Here is a 20,345-nt window from a genome sequence, read left to right on the forward strand (position 1 = left end):
CACTCGATGATTCAAAGCTCCCTTTCCTCTTCTACGATCGATCATAGCCTCGTCCTTATCTCTGAGACTACGGCGGGCCGTAAACACATCGCCGCATCCCGTGGATTCGAATCCCGTGGAAAGTGGAGGATCGAAGACGTCGTAAAAAATATCGAGATCGCCTGGACAAAGGAAAATCCGTTCGGCGGACAAGTGGCGCGATACTACTGCTGCTGCTGCTAGAAAACGACGGATCGTAGTAATCCGGAGCGGGTGGATTTTCAAGGGTCGCACGCGGCTTGTATCGGCTTGTACAGTACTCGTCTCTGGCCAAAATCGTCTCCACCCCGGCCACTTCTCCGCAGACGAGCTCGAAAACGGGGCTGTAACACGGGCTGCCACGGCACTCGGGGTGAAGGGGTGGCGGGCAATATTTTAAAACGGTTGCGAGTCTGGTGTTGCGAGCAGAGGCTATCGGCGAGTGCGCACGATGGGTGAAGGGCTAGCCGACTCGTAGAAAGAGGTGGAACGCGGCAACGGAGAAATGGAGAAACGAGGAGAGAAAAGGGAGGGCGTGCCTGTTGTTATCTTGCTTGTTCCCTGGATGAAATATCGACTAGCAGTTTCAGGCCTTCTTCCACCATTCCTCCTCCGAGTTTCTTCTTCTTCTTCTTCTTCTTCTTCTCCTCCTTCGTCTCCTCTTCCTTGTACACTTCAACTACAGTCCCTTGAAGTTTCTCTCCAACACTCTCCCTCCATAAAGGTGAAACGTTTAAACGGGACGATTCGAATCGGATTCCCGGATATTTTTCCTATTTTTCGGGATTATTTGCACGGAGTGGCGGTCCACGTCTCGTCCTCGCGCACATTCGTGTCATTACCATACATCGACGTAATACGACGGGCCCATCGATCACCTTCCATCAACGTGGATGAAGCGGCTTCTCCGTAGTGATCGAGTCGAGGAGAGGGGAGCGGGGAAAGGGGAAGACGGCCACCAGCGAGGAACAGTGGAGATATATATATATATATAGAGAGAGAGAGAGAGAGAGAAGAAAGAAGAGTAAAAAGGGAGGATCGAATCGAAAGACGTGAAAGAGGTGGAGAAGATAACGCGCACAATCTTCTCCCGCCGATGCTTTTCGCTCCTGTTCGGATCGAATGAATGGATATTAACCCGAACCTATAGCTATAGCTTTTTTTGCGAACCTCTCTCTCTCTCTCTCGGATCGATTTTCCACGATGAAGGAGGAACGGAGAAAGGGAAAATTGATCGGACATCGGTAAAAAAAAGGGCGAAGCTCGCGATATCGAATTAATCAATCCTCCTCCGGCTCTTCGTAAGCCAGGTCGGCAAGTACTTGGCTTGCTACGAATAGAAACCACGTATTTGGGGAAGAGCGAGGAAGAGAGAGAAAGGATTCGTTATTTCACGCGGCACACGAGGATTTACGCGAAGATTCTATTTTCCAAACGCGTTACGCGCAAACACGAAAACGAGGCTGTTCGAGGAAAGAGATTCGGGGGGGAGGGGGGGAAAAAAAAGGGAAAAGCGTATTATCTCGCGACGGCGTGCAATTAAAAACGGGGAGAGGGGAGGGGTGAGATTAGCGCGGCGAGGTAATTTTTAATTAGAAAAACCGAGCGGTTTTCTTCGCCGGCGTTTACGTGCAACGAATTAATCGCCACCGCAATTTTAATTAGGCCGCGCGTAACGCTGCAAACTCGTTCGCGAGGCTCTGCGCGCTATTTATTTTATAGACTGGCAACGATTAATCAGCCTTCTATCCTTCTCCTTCGCGCGGCCGGGTCGTGCCCTATTTATTCGCGAATAATATTGGGTCGCGATAACGTAAATGTTAACAACGAGAGAGAGAGAGAGAGATGGGCGATATCCGGCGATAATAACCCCCCTGGCGGGGGGCGATGTAAATTTAAGCGATCGCGTTAAATTCCGATTCAGCCGGAAACTGCGGATTTGTCGGACAAATTGAAATGTACAGCCGTGACACGAAATATCAGCGTCGCGCAGACGGAAGCTCGTAATATAATACCGGTGTATAATACGACAAGTCGAAACGTCTGCCGGATTAAATCGTAATCGCCGACTGAACTGTCTCGCGAGAATCCAATCTCTCAACATGATCGTTCGGATCAAAATCTTGTTGCGTTTCGCTAGCCCCGCGAAAAAGATCACTCTCAGGCGGGGGACGCGATAATTTTGATCGATCGAGATGTGCAATCGAGTTAAAATTGAATCGGTCCAATATATATATATATATAAGATAGAAGGTACATTCCGAGATACAACCATCGATAGATTTTTTTCTCCTGGATTTGACGATAAAACGATCGCAATGGCTTTGTTACAAACAATGGAGAAGTTGAAAGCGTGAAAGTTAGGAAAAGAAAAAAAGAGAAAAAAATAGAGGACAGAGTCGAATAGTATTGAATTGGGTTACAACAATTGTCCATCGAACAAACGGATCCACGTATCTATAGTATATATATATGTATTTATAGTATATATATATACGTATATACTATAAAGCACACATATTTTGCTAAATTCAATCGGATTTCATTCATCGTCGATTCTTTTCTTTCCACCGTCGAAACAAACATCATCGTTTCTAATAAAACAAACTCGATCTCGTGAATATCGTATCGATGGAAACGTTGCATCTCTCGACGCGAGAGATTTCGAGCGCGGAGAATAACCGCGGTGCCGGTTTATCCGTGGCAGGAGGCCATGCAGAAATAAAAGGCATCGATCCGCGAAATATCCTATATACCGTCGTAACGCGTACCATTGTGCTAGGTTAGATTTAATGTCGGCGCCGCGCGCGAGTGTCACAGAGGTTGGAGGAAATACGACGAGGGTTGCGACGAGGGAGCAGGCGGAAAGAGAAGAAGGAGGAGGAGGAGAAGCTGGAGGAAGGGGAGGGAGAGGAGGCAAAGAAGAAAGGAAGGTGGTGACAATGGCGATCTCGGCTCCGATACGGAATTGTCGGCGACTCTCCGGGTACCCTTTCTCCCTGACTCGTGAAATGAGCATAAGATTCTTCGGTTATTTCGCAAGCGAGAACGAACGGGCAACAGGCGTTCGCGCGATATCTCTTCCCGGCTTCTTTCTATATACCCTCGAATTGTGCGCCAACGACGTTCCAAATATCTCTGTCGGCCCCCCCCCCCTCTTCTTTCCTCTCCCCGCCCTCTTTCTTCCACCCTTGATCGGCCGTTCACCGCCACGGTCAGCGATGCACCTCTTGACCCTCGCTCCAGGCCCCCCCCTCGTATTTCTCACGTTACTTTTCGGATCCTGTCTTTCTTCGCCGCCTCCCTTTTTCCTTCCCCTCCCCCGTCCAAGGTTCCTCGACCTTGCTGTCGCCTAAGTTATTCGGCTTTCCGTTGTTCCACCGCGAGATCGCACGCGAGCCCGCAACCTCGAGAATTTATCGAACGAAACCTGCGGAGTGAGAGAGAGAGAGAGACCGATCTCTCTCCATACCGAGGATGTTTCTTCATTTGGGAATGAACCGATCCCCGCGTTCTCCGCTCTTTCCATTGTAAATGGTTATTACGGCATCGCGTGGTTGGATCGTATAATTGTTTCGGTTGCGAGATCGATTAGAGAATCGAGCTACACTACTACTACTACTACTACTACTACTACTACTACTACTATTCATCGGGAGCAGCATCGATCCGAGCGTTTGAAAGAGGTATGATTGATCGGGCCCATCCATCGTCAAGCACGGAGGCTCAATTGCTCCCCCTCCCCGCCACATTCAAATTGCCACCCCGCGAAAACCGTATACTAATGCCGATCGTATAGATCACTACTACATGCGTGCGTGTATGTGTCCTCCGACCGAATATCGTTCTTCCTATTTTCTCCTTCGTACATTTTCGATCCAATTTTCGATCCAATTTTCGATCCACTCGGGAGGCGCGCATGTATCTTATAAATAAATAAAAAGGAATAGAAAAGTTATTATAAAATTAGTCGCCGAGCAATCCTATTAAGGCGTACATCTCCTCCTCCTCCTCCTTCTTCCCTCTCTCCCTAATCATAGTTTAAATTATTCGTCTCTCGTCGCGCTCGCGATTGAAAATTTCGTCGATTAAAATATCATTTATTAACGTGGAATCGGCGATAACGCGGAAGTGTGACGTGGAACGGGGGGAGGAGAGATAACTTCACTTCGTGGGGTGGGACGGGAGGCCGCGATACCGCCGCCTGTGTCCCGCGAATCAAAATCAATAGCAATTACGTGTGGAATAGTAACGACAAAGAGCGGGGGAGGTGGGAAGAGGGATGGACAGATGAGAGTATAGCATGAGAGCTCGGTATTATGACCGGAGGTGGGGATACGAGATGTTTTTTGTTTGGAGCGAGAATAAAAAAAAAAATAAAATACCCAAACCATACACCCTTGTAGGCTTATACGTACAAACGAGTTCATCTCGTTCCGGATTTTTTTCATTTTCGTCGCGGCTAGCGAGAACCGTTTTATCCGCTTGAAAACGATCGCGTTGCATTGTTTTCGGGATATATCGGCGGGGAGAATGCGATAATCGAACCGAGAATGGCAATCGGGCAAAGCGTGTAAAGCGGACGAAATTAAACGATAATGCAACTCGGTTGGCCGAAGCCGAGGGCAAACGGAACTTTTCGGGGAACGTGGGAAATGCAACCCACCCACCCCGATCCCCCTCCCCCGTGTCGCCATTGTTCCCAACTTCGTGGCTGAGGCTCGGCAAGCCGCGCGTTTCCTCAGCCTCGTTCTATTTGCCCGTCATTGACCGGGAAATTTATATTTACTTGGGCACCGATTGCCAACGATTCCATCCATCGTATCGATAGAAATCCGAATTTTGACACCCTCGTGTATCTCGTTAAAGTTCCAATCGAAATCGACCCAATCGAAGGCTTTTTGCTTACTTAACGTTAAAATCCTTTTTTCCTCCGCATATCCTTCGTTCTGAATTTGAACACAATTGAATTTCCTAATTATCGTCGATAACGCCCGATAGAATGGAAACGGATATCCCCGATGGAAACGAAATGGAAATCCAGTTTTAAAAAAGACCCATTCGATAATTATCGATATTCACATCCTCGTTTATTCATCCGTTGCTTCTTCTCCTAATCCCTTCCCTTTAACCCCGTTATACAGATCGTTCCATTTATCCCTCGTCGAGTCATTTTGAAAAGATGGAGGAGGAGATCGATGAATTACCAAGGTGAACCGATTCACGGAATCGCTGGTATAAAAAGTTCGCTCGATGATCAATCCTTGTGTATCGTAGGGGTGTGTATACTTTAACGAAAGTCCCTTCGGGGGATTATATCGAGCTCGAACAAGCATTCTGAAACTATTTCACCGGTAGGTGCATAGAAACAGTCGAGTCGGCCAGCGGAGAAATTCCTGATTCAAGTGGAACGCTCGATTTCGGTGAATACAACCGCGTACCCTAATTCCTCTCTCTGTGAAGGACTGTTCTTGTTGCATTGCCGAGCTGGCAAGCCACCGACTACCTATAGGTAATTCCAATTCCATCGGTTAGCGCCTTCCATGGTCCGCTCGGATCGTTGTTGCAACTCGTGGCGAGAGCGAAGCATTCAATGTTTAAGGAAGCTCGTTTGCTTGTATCTAGTTGCCTTGTTTGCAACTAGAGAATCCCGTCGAGGCCAGTTATAACTCTGATCTCGACTCGAAAAGGACTCGATATTATACGAAACGATATGGTACAAGTGCAACGTTCTTTCTTCTTCTGTCGCGTTACGAATCTTCTATCGCGAAATTTGCTTTCCCCCTTTGCTTTCCTTGAAAGAGGGAATCATAAATTAGATTATCGTACCTAAGATCCCAATAACTTAGGCGCCACGTAGATATTGTCTTCACCATTTCTCCCCCGTATATTCCTAACTGGAAACTACGTGACTCGAAAGGAAAAATAAAACGAGAGGAAGGCTGTAGCTCGCGTAACGTTGACAGTGAAAAACGTGGACCGGCTAATCGAATTATAAATAAAATTGAATCTTGAATCGCGTCGCCTTCTCGGACAGGAGAGGAGGAGCAAGCGAGAGAATCGCCATGGACCAAGAATTAAAGTCGAACACGGCGCAAGGAAGGAGGGGAGAACTGTTGGCCCTATTCAATTAGCCAGTGTCGACAAGTAAAAACATGGACGTTAACCTTGTTAAAAATCGTTCAACAATGAATCAAAGAAGATGGTAGCTCTGGAAATGAGCAATGGAAAGCGATTTCTTCACGGTGCGCCAGTTTACAATGTCAGTTTACAATCAGCCAAGAAGAAAAACCTTTAAACCGATCGTGTAATTAAATCTCTCACGCGACTTCCTCTAGGTCCTCAGTCAACGTCGTCGTCGTCCTCTTTCTTTTCTTTCGTGCGTTTCTTCAATGCTGGTGGTTCTCGTTTTATTTTATAGCCGCTCGCCATTCATTCGCCTCCTTCGCACTTCGCCTTCCACTACGTGGAACCGGCTTCTTGAAATAATGTAAAGTACCTCTTTCAAGCCAGCCACTCTCGTCTATACCGCCCGCCTCTTGTCCCTCTTCTCGAGCTTCCCCCTCGCCCGCGTTCGCGCACCTCTGAATCTCCTCTCCTCGCCCCCCCCCCCTCATCCTTGCGCGGGCGGTTGCGGCTACTGGTTGCGAGCAGCAAATTTCTTCCGGCCTGTTTGTTGCCCCCCTCTTAACGATTACGAGACAGACACTTTGGTGGTCGCTTAGAACGATATCTCGCGCGAGATTAGAGGGTCCGACCGTTCTTCGAGGGTCGAGAAAGGAAATCTTTTTTTCTCTCTCTCTCTCTCTCTCTTTCTCTCCCCATCCGACAGATAAGAGACTATGCATGGAAATGAAATTGTGAGATAACGGGGGCAACGCGATGATAAGTTTTCAAGAGTCGAGCTTCCCCTTGAATTTTCTTATACGACGATTTTTAATAAGAGACTTTCGTATCGTTCTACGGTGTAATATGTATGTATCCTCTTATTAGCAATTAAGTTTACGAGGGAATAAAATTCGACGAATGATAGTCGCGGGAGATCGAAGAAATTGAAATTTCTCGCGCGTGAATTCTCTGAGCGCGAAGAGAGCACGTTTGACACGTTTCCCTTAAGGTGAACAGCTACCGTCCGTTGCCTGTGCGGACAGATTCGGCATTCCTAGCCTAATTACAGGGCCGAGTAGCCGGGAGCACCTGCGTCTTCTCCCGTTTCGTTTTCATGCCTCCGTGGCCTACACCCGTGACTCTCTGACGCGAGAAATGGAGCCACGTAAGACGATCTCGCCCTCACTTTCGCCACAAAGACGAGTCGAATTTCTCTCGATGATGCATTCTAAATTCTAAGTTCGAGGCCTTTGTCTAAGAATTAAACGCTTCGACGAACGGACGATCGACTCTAGATCGATTAAAACTTGCAACTTCTTCTTCTGTACTTCGAAGTTGAGCAAAATAGAATAAATAGCAGAGGAGATTCGTTCATAGCGAAGAGAAGAACGATCAAAGCTCGATGATAAATTTATATTTAAAAGAGTTTTGAAATGTGTGTTAAAAAAAATAGTCGCATCCGTTGAATCGTTTCGCGTCGAGATATTCAACCACGTTCCAACCTGTCCGAAATACCACAGGAATGCAGCTATGCCGTGACTTCATTTCTGCGTTGCGTGCCGCATCGAACGTTTCTATCCCGATAACGCTCGTTTCCTTTCCCAACTCTCAAAGAAGAAGAAGAAGAAGAAGAAGAAGAAGAAGAAGGAGAAACGTTGCCTCGATCCACGCACGATCCTTCCTCAATTTCAACAATTCTGCCGCAATTTCGATCTATACCTTTGATATCATGATAAACCCAAGACCGATATTTTCCATTCTATTTGGATAAAATTAAAGGCGATGCATGAGACGGCAGCGCGATGCGACAGAATTTTAAAGGATGAAATTACACGGATCAAGGATCTCGAACGATTGGGTTTGCGGCGTGATCGATGAATCAATCAGCGTCAAACGAACTGGTCAGAGGAAGACGCGGATTCCCATCGCGAATAAAATTTTATCGCAGATACGTGACCGAACCAATTACGAGAAGTCTATGCACGTGCATTCGTTCTCAAGGAAATGGAGGCGAGATATGTGTCGCTTTAGTCGAGTTTCACGATCATTATATACCGTTTTTCTCCTTCCTGTACATATCTCACAATCTCCTGTACATATCTCCGTTCCATCTTCAATACCGCGTTAAACTCGTTTTGATAACGCGCCCTATTTTCATGTTGCAAATGATAATTAGCACGAGCGACAAAAACAATCGTTCATAATCGCGTTAGATTCTTCAAAAATTCAAGGATGCATGTCCTCGATCTGGATTTAATGTCTAAACGTAAATTCCACGTCGGAACGCGCTATTCCATTTTAAATAGAATTTAATCTTAGCAATAACGGCAAAAGCAAAATTGTCAAGATTTCCCGTACGAGAAAGGATTACAATGGAAAAATTATAAAAAACGCGAAAATACTTTGAATTGGTTATCGTGTTATTTTAAAAAATAATGAATATAAAGATATTAGTTGATGCTTTGTTTCATTAAAAATAAAATTTATTAAATAATGACCCATAAGTTATTTAATTTATACGTTCATATTTTAATATGAAGATTTATTGTATTTATTGCAAAATGTTACTAATATATTGTATATATGGAATATAAGAAAGTAATTATTTAGTTTAGTTAACCTATGCATAATATATACAGTAGAATTTCATTTATATAAATCTACGTAATAACTAGATTATTTCTATACTCTAATCACTCTCATCACTTTTAGTTTATTATATAATTATATATAATTATATGCATATCAGAGAAAATCATGAAATATTATCTCTAAAATATATAATGATATATCAGATATAAATTTGAAAATAATTTGAAATAATTTGAACAAACAAAATAAGTGTCTAATGCTTAATAAATTAATTATTTAATTTAATCTTGTATCAAAGATACAAATACAAAGATACAGATACAAATCATGAAAATATATTGACACTTATATTGTTAAAAAATGTTCATATCAGAAAAAATCATCAAAATCACATTATCTCCAAAATATATAATGATATATCAGATATAAATTTGAAAATAATTTGAAATAATTTGAACAAACAAAGTAAGTGTCTAATGCTTAATAAATTAATTATTTAATTTAATCTTGTATCAAAGATACAAATACAAAGATACAGATACAAATCATGAAGATATATTGACACTTATATTGTTAAAAAATGTTCATATCAGAGAAAATCATCAAAATCACATTATCTCCAAAATATATAATGATATATCAGATATAAATTTGGAAATAATTTGAAATAATTTGAACAAACAAAGTAAATGTCTAATGCGTAATAAATTAATTATTTAATTTAATCTTGTATCAAAGATACAAATACAAAGATACAGATACAAATCATGAAGATATATTGACATTTATATTGTTAAAAAATGTTCATATCAGAAAAAATCATCAAAATCACATTATCTCCAAAATATATAATGATATATCAGATATAAATTTGAAAATAATTTGAAATAATTTGAACAAACAAAGTAAGTATCTAATGATTAATAAATTAATTATTTAATTTAATCTTGTATCAAAGATACAAATACAAATACAAATGTCATTTGTATAACTAAATAGTAATTCAGATAACAGAAGACTAGTTAGAATCCAAATAACTAGACATTTTTGTTCGTATAAACGAAATTCTACTGTATAAAATAAAAAAATAACGTATTTCCTTTCATCTATCAATATATATTCCTTGCGATAAAGAAAAATTCTTACCTTGACGCGATGAACTGGAAAGCGTCGTAGAGGTTAGAAAAATTGCAACGCAAATACACGAACTGTCACAGTATCAAATTTTTGACCAGCATGATTCTTGAATTAATTTAACTTCAGAAAAATCACGCGATATCCATTTGCACTAAACATAAATTAAAATAAAATTTTTAGTAACGATAAAAATCGAAGATGATATTCGCACGAATACTTTCCGATCGTATAACGCAATAAATATAGAAATATATCATCTTATACTTCGTCTTACCTTTTCAGAGTAGATAATTACACAAAATAGAGAACTTGTTTCCCACAGAGAACTTTATTATTATTGTATTATTCACAAATTTCACTAAAACTTGTCAATTTCAACTTATTACGCACAACGAACAATTAACGACATGACACCGCGCTGGTGACGGGTCACGTGATACTTTTCGAGCGGGAATTCTGCGTTATAATTAGCGCGCGAAGATGTGTCGAATTTAAATTACAAATATAATAATCAATCGAATTTAAATTAATGAATATAGTAGCATAAGATTCATTTAAAATAGAAAATATATTCGATTTGTTTGTAATTCAATATTGTTCGGACGAGTAAAATAATATTGTAAATTAAACGTGTGTGTGTGTGTGTGTATATATATAAATTAAATACACAAAAAAACACGCTTTTAGTTTATACTAATTTTCTTTCAATTGGAAACAATTATTATCATTTCACGATCTTTGACAGTAAGTTCAATTAGTAGCGTAATTCCTCCAAGTTTCCTGAAGTAATTTCGAGCTCTCTCAGCAATGTTAAAATGGTCACGTCGTGTTTCTAGTATTCCATTTAATTTTGGCGCACTGCAACAATGTTACAAACCACAACCATAGCTCGAAACCAACGTAAAGGACGCACACATACACACACATTCAGAGTTGCAATCCGTCCCATACATCGCAAATTCGCATTCTTTAGAGGCGTTGCAACATTGTTGGAATACATCCCCGAGTTTTGTTTTATTGTCGTTTATTAAAAAATTTCAAAAATAACTTTACAACGTCCTCTGCACGTTTAAAAATTTTCAAAGCAATATTATTACGCAACCTTTTCTCCATTACGCTGTCGAGATTTACAAATTTTAAAAATTAATCTCGTTTCACCAATTATAACAAAAGCTACGCTACTCTAGTCCAATTATGGTCGGTAACGGTAGACGATAGTTTTCTTCCTTAATTTCAATAACGTTTTTCTCCGCTGGCCAATTAATATTCCCTTCGACGCATTTTTTTTAATATCACCAATTCAATCAGCTCGAGGTCACTCGTGGTTAATAAAACCTAAACAACTCACTTCTCTTTTTTTAAATTAAACTTCCAACCAATTTTCTGAAATTTTTACCAAAAGAATACTAGTTAAAAATCATTGCACTCTTTGCCTTCCAAACTATACTCTAATTTGGAAAGTTTTTAGACCAAGTGAAACGCCTTCGCTCCTGTCCAAACTTTCCACTCCACCTCAACGATTCGACGCGTTGTTGATCTTCCTCAAGCATTTCGCTGCCCGATTTCCTCATTCTGTGTACTTCGCTAACCAAGATACACGCACGCGTTTACATTGTGTCCCCGAGAATTTATTATTTAAGTCGGTATATTGGACGCGGTCACTGGTTGTCGATCGCACTGACCAATCCGTTTACGATCAATTTTGCCCTGGCTGACTGTGCCATTTTCATTAGAAGCACATTTCGAAAACGGTGGACGATAGTTTGCCGATAAGAATTATGCCTGAAATCATAGAGAAAGTTGAAAATGAAAATCGGGGAAAAGTATCTAATAAAAAGTATCGTGTCGCGTTGAAAAGATTTGAACAAAGATTCATATCGCTAATTTAACGTTATGGAACAATTAATATTCCAACCAACCAAAATTTCTCAACAACCATGGCATGGCAGATGCGTTTTCCTTTTTTTCTTTTTTGGAAATTTCAAGCCAAGTTGCCAAGAACAAAATGACCGTTTTATTCAAGCCGTGGTTAAGAACCACGAAATGACCCTCTTTTCGGCCATGAGCCAACAAGTTCATTAGTCTTCTTTCAGCGATTCCCGACGCTGCTTTCTCGCTCGATGAGCAGAGTCGTACAACTTATTAAGTCACTCTCGAAATCTTATAAAACGCGCCCGTAGATTCTTTATCCTAACCCTGCTTTCTTCTTCTTCTTCTTCTTCATTCCGCCATGCTGGATTAAAGAGAATCTCCCCCCTTAAAATTCGAGCCGTGAATCCGTGCAATTTTGCAAACGCGCTGGGAAAATTCGCGGAATACGATATCAAGCGGATGAATTTTTCATATTAATCCTCCGAGTTTAATACCGCGTTTAATCTACATCACGAATTCATCAATTCCACTTAACATTTCAACTTTTTATATATATATATATATATTGTAACAGAAAAGCCATTACTGGAACATATTATGGCTACGCCATTCTTCCAATTCGTTTCCTTCGTTTACACGATTACTCCTTTTTACAGAAGGGAAAAAATTACGGGAGTAAAAAGGAAGGGAGTAAAAAAGTTATGGAATATTAAATTACACAAGAGTTAACGGGGGAACAATTTTTCCGTCGAGTGCACGGGTTCGTTATAAAATTCTATCGTTCGATCCATTGAGAGCGGCAGGGGGGGAGGGAGTGAGGAGGAGGAGGAAGAGGAGGAGGAGAAAGGGCGGGAGAATTGGACACATTGTTTCTTTAATTAACTCGGCGTAGCAGCGTAGCATCGAGGCCGCATTTACAAGTTTCCGCTCGACGTGGAGAAGACACGTGCTACGTTTATTAGCCGCCCCCTGCCCCCTCCCTTCCGTCAATGGTCTTTGACCCATGGGGGCGGGCGGCGGGGTGTCGTATACCGTACGCGAAACGCCAGCGTGTGCCAGCGTTTCCACACTGGGAACGGAGGGGGGGGGGCGTTCTGCAGCGTCGTTTCTTGCTCCCCACGCCGACGCGGAGAACGATATACGTCGATCCTCCAGGAAACTCGATACGAGCAGTATCTCAAGAAGACGTACGACCGATCGGAACTGGACTCGAAGACCGGTCCCTCGGGGCCTTGCATCTCGGGGCGCGCTCTTCTGCGTACAATTATTCCTTCGCCTTCCTTTCATCTCGCTCCTCATCCTCGTTCTTGCCTCGTTCCTCCGTGCTCGATCTATCCTCCTAATGCGAGGAGGACAGTACAATCGGTAATTATACGAAGGAATACAAGCAAAATTGTCGACAGTTTCTCTTCTTGATTAAACCCAATAAAATGTCACTCGTCTCGTCGCATACACGGAGACAATCAATACAGTTCTCTCGATCGTGTTCCAAAATGAAAGGGAAAAGGAATACCCCGAGATCTATCCAAGAGACTGCGGAAAGAGAGAGGGGGAGCGGACGGGACGGAGGCAACGAGGCGGAAAGACTGCAGACTAATTAAACAAAATTCCTCCTCTTCGACGTAGAAAAGAACAATTTGACACTGATGGGAGTAACAAAGAATTTTGTAATTAGCAATTAAACGTGGAGCAAGCAAGCGAGTGAACAAAGGAGTCGATCATGCGGCGGAGATCCTTCTTCTTCTTCCTTCTTTTTTTTTTGCAACGAATATTATGCGTTTAACAAACATATCTATCGAACAATTTTTACAAATCGGCAACCTTCGAATCTTCGCAAAAATTCTCTTCGACTCTCTCTCTCTCTCTCTCTCTCTCTCTCTCTTTACTATCGCGGTTAAAATTCTGCCTCCTCTCCCTCGTTGAGAATGGAGAAGAATATATCCGATAAATCCGTCCTCCTCCGGTGTACTTGCCGACGTCTCCGATGTCAAAGCTTTCGAGTGGAGTACGTACACGCTCGTAACCGGGGAGAGGGTTAAACGTGTGGCGCGTGTACGTGAACCGGGGGGCGGCGCGAATCAAAAGAGGACGGACAGATGTAGCTTAGGGGTGGACGGAAAAGAACGGTGGAAAGGAACGGAGAGCGGAGAGATCGCGTACGTATCGCGGGCAGAGACGGATGGGGTTGAAAAAACGACGGTGGGGGGTTGAAAAGAGCGGAGAAAGAGAGAGAGAGAGCCGCGCACCTCTTTCCTTCAGGTGTGCACGAGTGTACGTGTACCGAGATCGTGGCAACCGTGGCATTCGAGGACCGGGAATCAACGTGACGAGACGGAGCCGCGCATACGCCCACCTCAGACTCAGACGATCTCATTTAATGAAGTATACCTCGCAATTATGTCGTTCGTGATAGCCGTAGATGTGCATTAGACGTCTCTTTCTTCCTGCTTCCACTGGTCGTGTCGGATCAGGAGGGGCACCTCTTCTCCACTGTCTGAGCGATACTCCGCGAGAGTATCTCCCTCGCGAGAGAGCAACCACCAACACGAGCATACAGTATCTGAATTAATCAAGATATATATGTGTGTGTGTGTGTGTGTGTGTGTGTGTGTGTGTGTGTGTGCACGTAGGGACGATTTTTTTTTTTTTACGCCGGTGTGTTCGGCGTACGATCGTCCTTTTGTTCCCAGTCCGGTCTGGGAAATTTATGAGAGCCGTCCTCCTTCCGTGCCCAATCCGTCCCCTTCGCCGACCAACCTTCCTTCCCTTCCTTCCTTCCTCCTTCCTCTGACGCACCCTTTTTGTCCGTGGAAATTAATCCGTAATGCCGTTAGCCGACGCGAAAACGCTCCTCCTCCGATACACGCCTCCCAAGAATTTTAATAACCTTTAACCGGATGGATGCTGCTTAATTACCGATTTAAAGAGGCCATACGACGTGATTGTGACCCCGTTTAAAGCAACGAATCGTTCGAGCCGATACCAAATACCAATTTTTTCCCTTGACGTTAAATTTTATCGTTTCGCTTTGTTTAAAAAACTCGAGTACAACTCGAGTACGAGGAGAAACTTGGAAATCGAATACCGAACCGAATGCGATAACGAAAAAAGTAAAAAGGAATAATATCGCGTTTCTCTTCTTCCTTTTTTTTTTTTTTTTTTTAATTCTATTCATTTAAAAGTCTCGATATCGCGTTTCAATTAAAAATCGTCATTGCGATTAAAAAAAAATCCCGTTAAATCTGGAGGGGAGGGGGATTTAAAAAACACACACACACGCACACACGTCGCGTCTCCGGGATGACGATATTTCTCGAAAATAGGGATCACAAATCGGGGGACGTAGGCCCGGGATCAACGAGTTTGCATGCAAAGCATATTTCGCGTGAAACCGCGTCGACTGCCGTCCATTGCACGATTCCTGTCAAAGGTGGGCCAATTACACCTGCCGAAACAATGGCGGGGGGGGGGGGAGGGGGTGTCAGAGTTTCGCGATTTCGAAAATTAACCGCCGTTCGTTTTGATGCAAATAAAAATGCAGCAGCCATTCAACGAACAGCGTGGTAGTTTCAGTTCAAATTGTCGGCCGGTTCACAATTTCATTTAACGATTATTCTCCGGCTGTATCGTACGTATTACCTTATCCTATTAGATTTATACACGAACAATTTACGAACCACCACTTTTCTTTTCTCTCTCTCTCTCTCCTCCCCTCCGGCATACTTTTGATGATAAACCTCCTCCCTCCCCTCCCCAATGCTCGCGCAAAAACAAGCCGAATCGCCGTCGAAAAAAAACGAATCGCGTTAATTTCCAGCGGAGAGATAAAAACGATACAGAGAGGGAGGGGAAAAAAAAAAAGAAAAAAAAGGAAAAAAAAGAGAAAAAACGAAAAAGAACAAAAGAAAGGAAGGGGGAGAGCGTGAAAAAAGGATGAGGGGGGAGAAAATCAGAGATACGAAAAGGGATGAAAGGGGTGAACGAAGGGAGGGAAGAGAGAGAGAGAGAGAGTAGTGGAGCGAAGGTGGAAGAGAAAAAAGAGTGGTCGGCGACGACAACGGGCATTCCACGAAATGTCATTTCCATCGCGTCGGTCATCGATCAAGCGACGCGCAGCGAGCACGGTAACTGATATCGACAGGGTTGGACGACGGTGCCGACGTCCGCGATGAGTGACGTCTCGCGGCCGGTGTCCATCCTCTGTCCAAAAATTTTTCTCTCTCTCTCTCTCTCTCTCTCTCTCTCTCTCTCTCTCTCTCCTTCTCTCTCCTCGGGAACGCGACAGTAACGATTTTTCGTTTCTCTCCGCCACCTCGTGTACCTGGTGTCCACGTTTCTCCTCGTCCCTCTCTCTCTCCCTCTCTCTCTCTCTCTCTGTGTCATCAGTCCGTTGGGGCCGTTTACACGCGACCGCTCGTGTTACCTGTCATGTAACGCGAATCGAATTCGATGTCGTGAAATGCAGGCTACGGTGATTATTAGCGAAGTGGGAGCCGTGTAAAAAGGTTGTATCACTTTTGCCGCATCGCCTCCTTCCTTCCTTCCTTCCTTCCTTTCTTCTTTGAAACGCAATCATGATGTCGCTCGGTTAAGTTTCAACTTAATCCCCCGATCAGCGAATATCGATGCTCAAGCTATTATCGTGCGAATAGACGCGGAGGGAATATTACGGGGGATACGAAGTAAACGCGTAAGAAACGGAGAGGCATTATTGTTAATCTTTACGATAAAGGGAGGATCGAGAGGAAGGGCAAGTTCTTTGAGGGGCGCGATCCGATTCCTCGGCTGATAATAATTATAACCGTGCGAAAAGATTGGAAAGGAAAGCGAGAACTTGGGAGAGAGAGAGAGAGAGAGAGAGAGAGAGATTCGATAGGAGTTCGGATCGTTTCGTCGCGATCGTGTTCTCCGTATCGGCCGATAATTTCGTATCCGTATAGTAATTGGATCGGCGATTCGTACAATGAAAATATTATGAATGGGAGATGTATGAAACGTGATCGCTAAATAAGCCAGATAAGAGGTGTCTCGTATTACTCCATCCGCTATCTTAGATGACGTCATCGTGAAAACTACGCGATACGACGTATAATACGGTTTCTTGTTTCCGAGCGCTGCATCTGCCTCAGCCCTGTTAAACGATCCGACCGGCATGCCGAGCAACAATACCAAGCCGGAGAAGACGATAGCCTCGAACGATCGTCGCGCGTTTATTCCTCCCCGATCGCCGCCGATTCTTCTCTCTCTCTCTCTCTCTCTCTCTCTCTCTCTCTCTCGTTCTCGGCCGAGAGAACGCTCGACAGTCTCTCGCTCGAGCGGTAAATTATGCCCACGTGCTTTCCTAAGCGCGAAATTACGCCCGGATCGCGTTATCCATTATGGCCGAGGGGGTAGGAAAAGAGGTGGTCCGTGCAGCAGATTCGCCAAGACTTCATAAATACCAATTCCATTATTCACGGGATGTAATTACGGATCACGTTTAATCGTTTAATCCTTACGACGTACTCTCGAGTGCTCGCTCGTAAGCGCGAGCCGATCGGACTTTTAAAAATATATTTTCCGTATAAGCGTCGGCTAATTAAGGCTGACCAGCGACACACCTATATCACTGGCCAAGTGGAATTCGATTCCTACGACAAAGGCATTCCGATCGAGTCTCGAATGATAATTAGATCGGGACGCACCCTCGTGGGAGCGATGTCGGGGACACACGCGTCGTGTTTCGTTCTTGCTACCGATTTATCTGTCCAGGGAAATCTACGGAGATAATCTGGAGAGAAGAAATTTAAGTATATGCGATTAAATATTCGTACGTCTTCCCCCTCCCCCTCCCCTCCTCTCTCTCTCTCTCTTTCTTTAATTTACCATTCATCCTATGATACATCGATTCGAACATTTGATATATTTAATTTTTGTTTGCGGACCGAATGCAAATGAGAATAGCGATTCTTATAATTGCCGTAAACTATCGCCGCCTGTAAGCGTAATCCTCTCGCATAAAATGCAAGCTTTAATTGCATTAAAGCTCTGCTGCTCGATAATATCGTAGCATCCGAAAAAAGAAAAAAAAGGGAGGGGAGAGCGCGAGAGAGAAATAAAATAACCCTTCTCGAAAATCGAAATTCGATTCGACGAAAATTTCGACGGTCGGGCCTCGCCGAGATAATCGATCGCGCGCGAGCGCCGTGGAGGAGAAGGGAGGCGGCGGATAATTGCCGACACCGTCCTCCAAAGCCGGTTGACGCTCTTTTCTATCTGCTCCTTATAATTTATTCGGTCGCCATAAATCAGTCGAGCGCGACGAGGCCGCGACGTGCAACAGGCCGACCATGTAAATGCCGATGCACCGAGCGTATCCGCCGCGCATACACACACGCGCGCGCGCGCGCATACACTTGCCGGTCAGCACCAGCACCAACAGCAGGTCCCTTCCTTCGGTGAATTGATAATGTAATTAGAGCGGCGAAAAAGGATTAGCTCGAATTAGAAATTCCGCAACACGGTTCGAAGGAGAGACGAGAAATTCGAAGAGAGAGAGAGAGAGAGAGAGAGAGAGAGAAGCATAGGATGAAGAAAGGAGCGGAAGAGAGACACGGAAGAGGGAGCGAGAGGAAACGAAGGAAGAACGTAACCAAGGCAAGTCTCCACGGAGGACTTTGATTTATGCGTCCCGGGAGCGCTTCACGGAGAGTGCAGCAACCGTGTGCTGCAGCAACCGAGCCCAAAGATGCATGGCCAACCGGACGAGAAGTGCACCGAACGCCCAACTCGCGTCTCTATAACGCTGCCCTCGATCGATACCCGCGAAAACGAAACGTTGTTGCTCCCCCCCCCCCTCTCTCTCTCGTTGACACGAAGTGACGCTTTTCCATCACGCCCTTCGATAGTTTTCTTCCTCCTTCTCCGTCCGAGAGAGAGAGAGAGAGAGATTTTAATCGGGATGGGAAAATAATTACAACGTGCCTCAGCGGTTTACTTCCTCCTTAACGCGCAAGTTTCCTCGCCCGTTTAGATAGCGCTTTAATTTGTCACGGTTTGACGCGTTGATTTCTTTTATTACCAAGATCGAAAGCGATCGTGAGAAGATAAGACGGATCTCAAATCCCACGGTGGGAAGGCAACGTGGTTTTCCTCGGTAAATTTTTAACCGAGAGCCACCATATTCCGAGCCCCCCCGCCCTCTCTCTCTCTCTCTCCCTCTTTGTTTCAAATTCATAGTTTCAGCCGCGTGAATATTAAAGCGTGAAAAGAATCTCTACAACGATTCCTCTCCTTCTTCTTCCCCTACTCGTGTCATCATTTCACTTTCTCGATCAGCCGATGAACACAGGTGGGAAAGAAGAGGGTTCTCTTCGTCGTCCGGGATCGTGGAAATCGTTGTCGGAGAGCGCGTTCGAGAGTGGGGTGGCGCGACGAGCGTTGCCAGGCCAGGGAATTGTGTCCGTGGACAACAATGGCCGCACAGTGTTTCAACAAGGCATCACCCACGGCGAGTGTATATATACCGTAGCAAAGGTTTCGAGGCCTAAGACCGCATCGGGCTGACGACATCCCGCTGTTAGGTCGGCCCTTTCAAGTTGGCCGCCGCGGCAGCGGGAGGCACGGACCTCCGATATATTATTACCCCAAGTCATTAATGGTAAACTGCAATTCTCCTCTTTTCCCTCCACGCGCCGTCCACGGAATGTCCGGTGAGAAAGGAAGGCGCGGTTCCCTCTCTCTCTCTCTCTCTCTCTCTCTCTCTCTCTGGTACGCGTCTCGTGTCTCGGAGACCGGCTCGACGGATCTGGAATTAATCGAGAAATATCGAATGCTTTATTGGCGATACGTCCTGCCTGCTAGTGTGATGGAGTGGTATAGGTAATTAATTATCCCCCCTCGGGGAAACGCTAATACCTCGGGTACTTTGGATTTCTCATCTACGCGTTGGGTCTCGCCTTTTCCCCCCTCTCTTTCTTTCTCTCCTTTCTCATCTTCATTCGAGGTTCGAAAGTTCACCTTATCTCCGAGGAATCTGAAAGGCGTGGAGCCTTATCGATCCGTTCGCTCGTAATTATCGGTTTTAATTTTAATTTTTCAAATCACGCGATATTTATTTCGTTTCGTTTGAAAGCACGTAACGATCTCTATTCAAAGATCGATCCGCCACTACTCTAGTCGCTGTTCACAAGATATCGTACGATGCGACGAGCGATCGGCATCGTACGTATCTTTATCTGGAAACGTAGCGTCGATATTTTCTTTTTATCGTCAATTTTTTTTTTTTTTTTTTCTTTTTCTCAATAAACATCGTCGAAGCGAGGCGTAAACGCGAGAATTTTCGACTCTCGAAAGCCGATGGCCACGGTAGATTCGCGCGGTCGAATACGGATCCTGGCCGTTCGAGATCGGCGTAAATCCCGAGAACGATCGAACGACTGGAAACACAGAAACGGTCGGGGAACAAGGCTCCCTCGAAACTTTGTCCCAGAGGAGGAAGGAGCTGTCGGTATTCAAGCGCTTCCACCCCATCGTTCACGGGTACACGCGCGCTTATGCAGTCGATACAGGGAGCCGAGCGTTCGAGTACACACAGGGACCGTGAACACGGACGAGAGGGGTTCCTAGCCAAGTTTGAA

General features: G+C 44.4%; 1 protein-coding gene and 1 long non-coding RNA gene across 4 annotated transcripts in view; one reads left to right on the forward strand and one right to left on the reverse strand.

The window, feature by feature from the left end:
* LOC147657027 (uncharacterized) overlaps positions 1 to 10,300 on the reverse strand; it is a 64,510-nt gene extending 54,210 nt beyond the window's left edge. The window contains exons 1-2 of the long non-coding RNA XR_015293324.1: positions 10,130 to 10,300; positions 9,865 to 10,006 (exon numbers count right to left, since the gene is read on the reverse strand). This is a non-coding gene — a long non-coding RNA (uncharacterized LOC147657027). The remainder of the gene's footprint in view (positions 1 to 9,864; positions 10,007 to 10,129) is intronic.
* LOC100864217 (Calcium-independent receptor for alpha-latrotoxin) overlaps positions 1 to 20,345 on the forward strand; it is a 366,602-nt gene that overhangs the window by 298,433 nt on the left and 47,824 nt on the right. The gene's annotated exons all lie outside the window — the stretch shown is intronic.

Source organism: Apis florea, unplaced genomic scaffold (assembly GCF_048593485.1).
Source record: "Apis florea isolate Af1SG1 unplaced genomic scaffold, ASM4859348v1 contig_3367_pilon, whole genome shotgun sequence".
In the NCBI taxonomy this organism is placed as follows: Eukaryota; Metazoa; Arthropoda; class Insecta; order Hymenoptera; family Apidae; genus Apis; species Apis florea.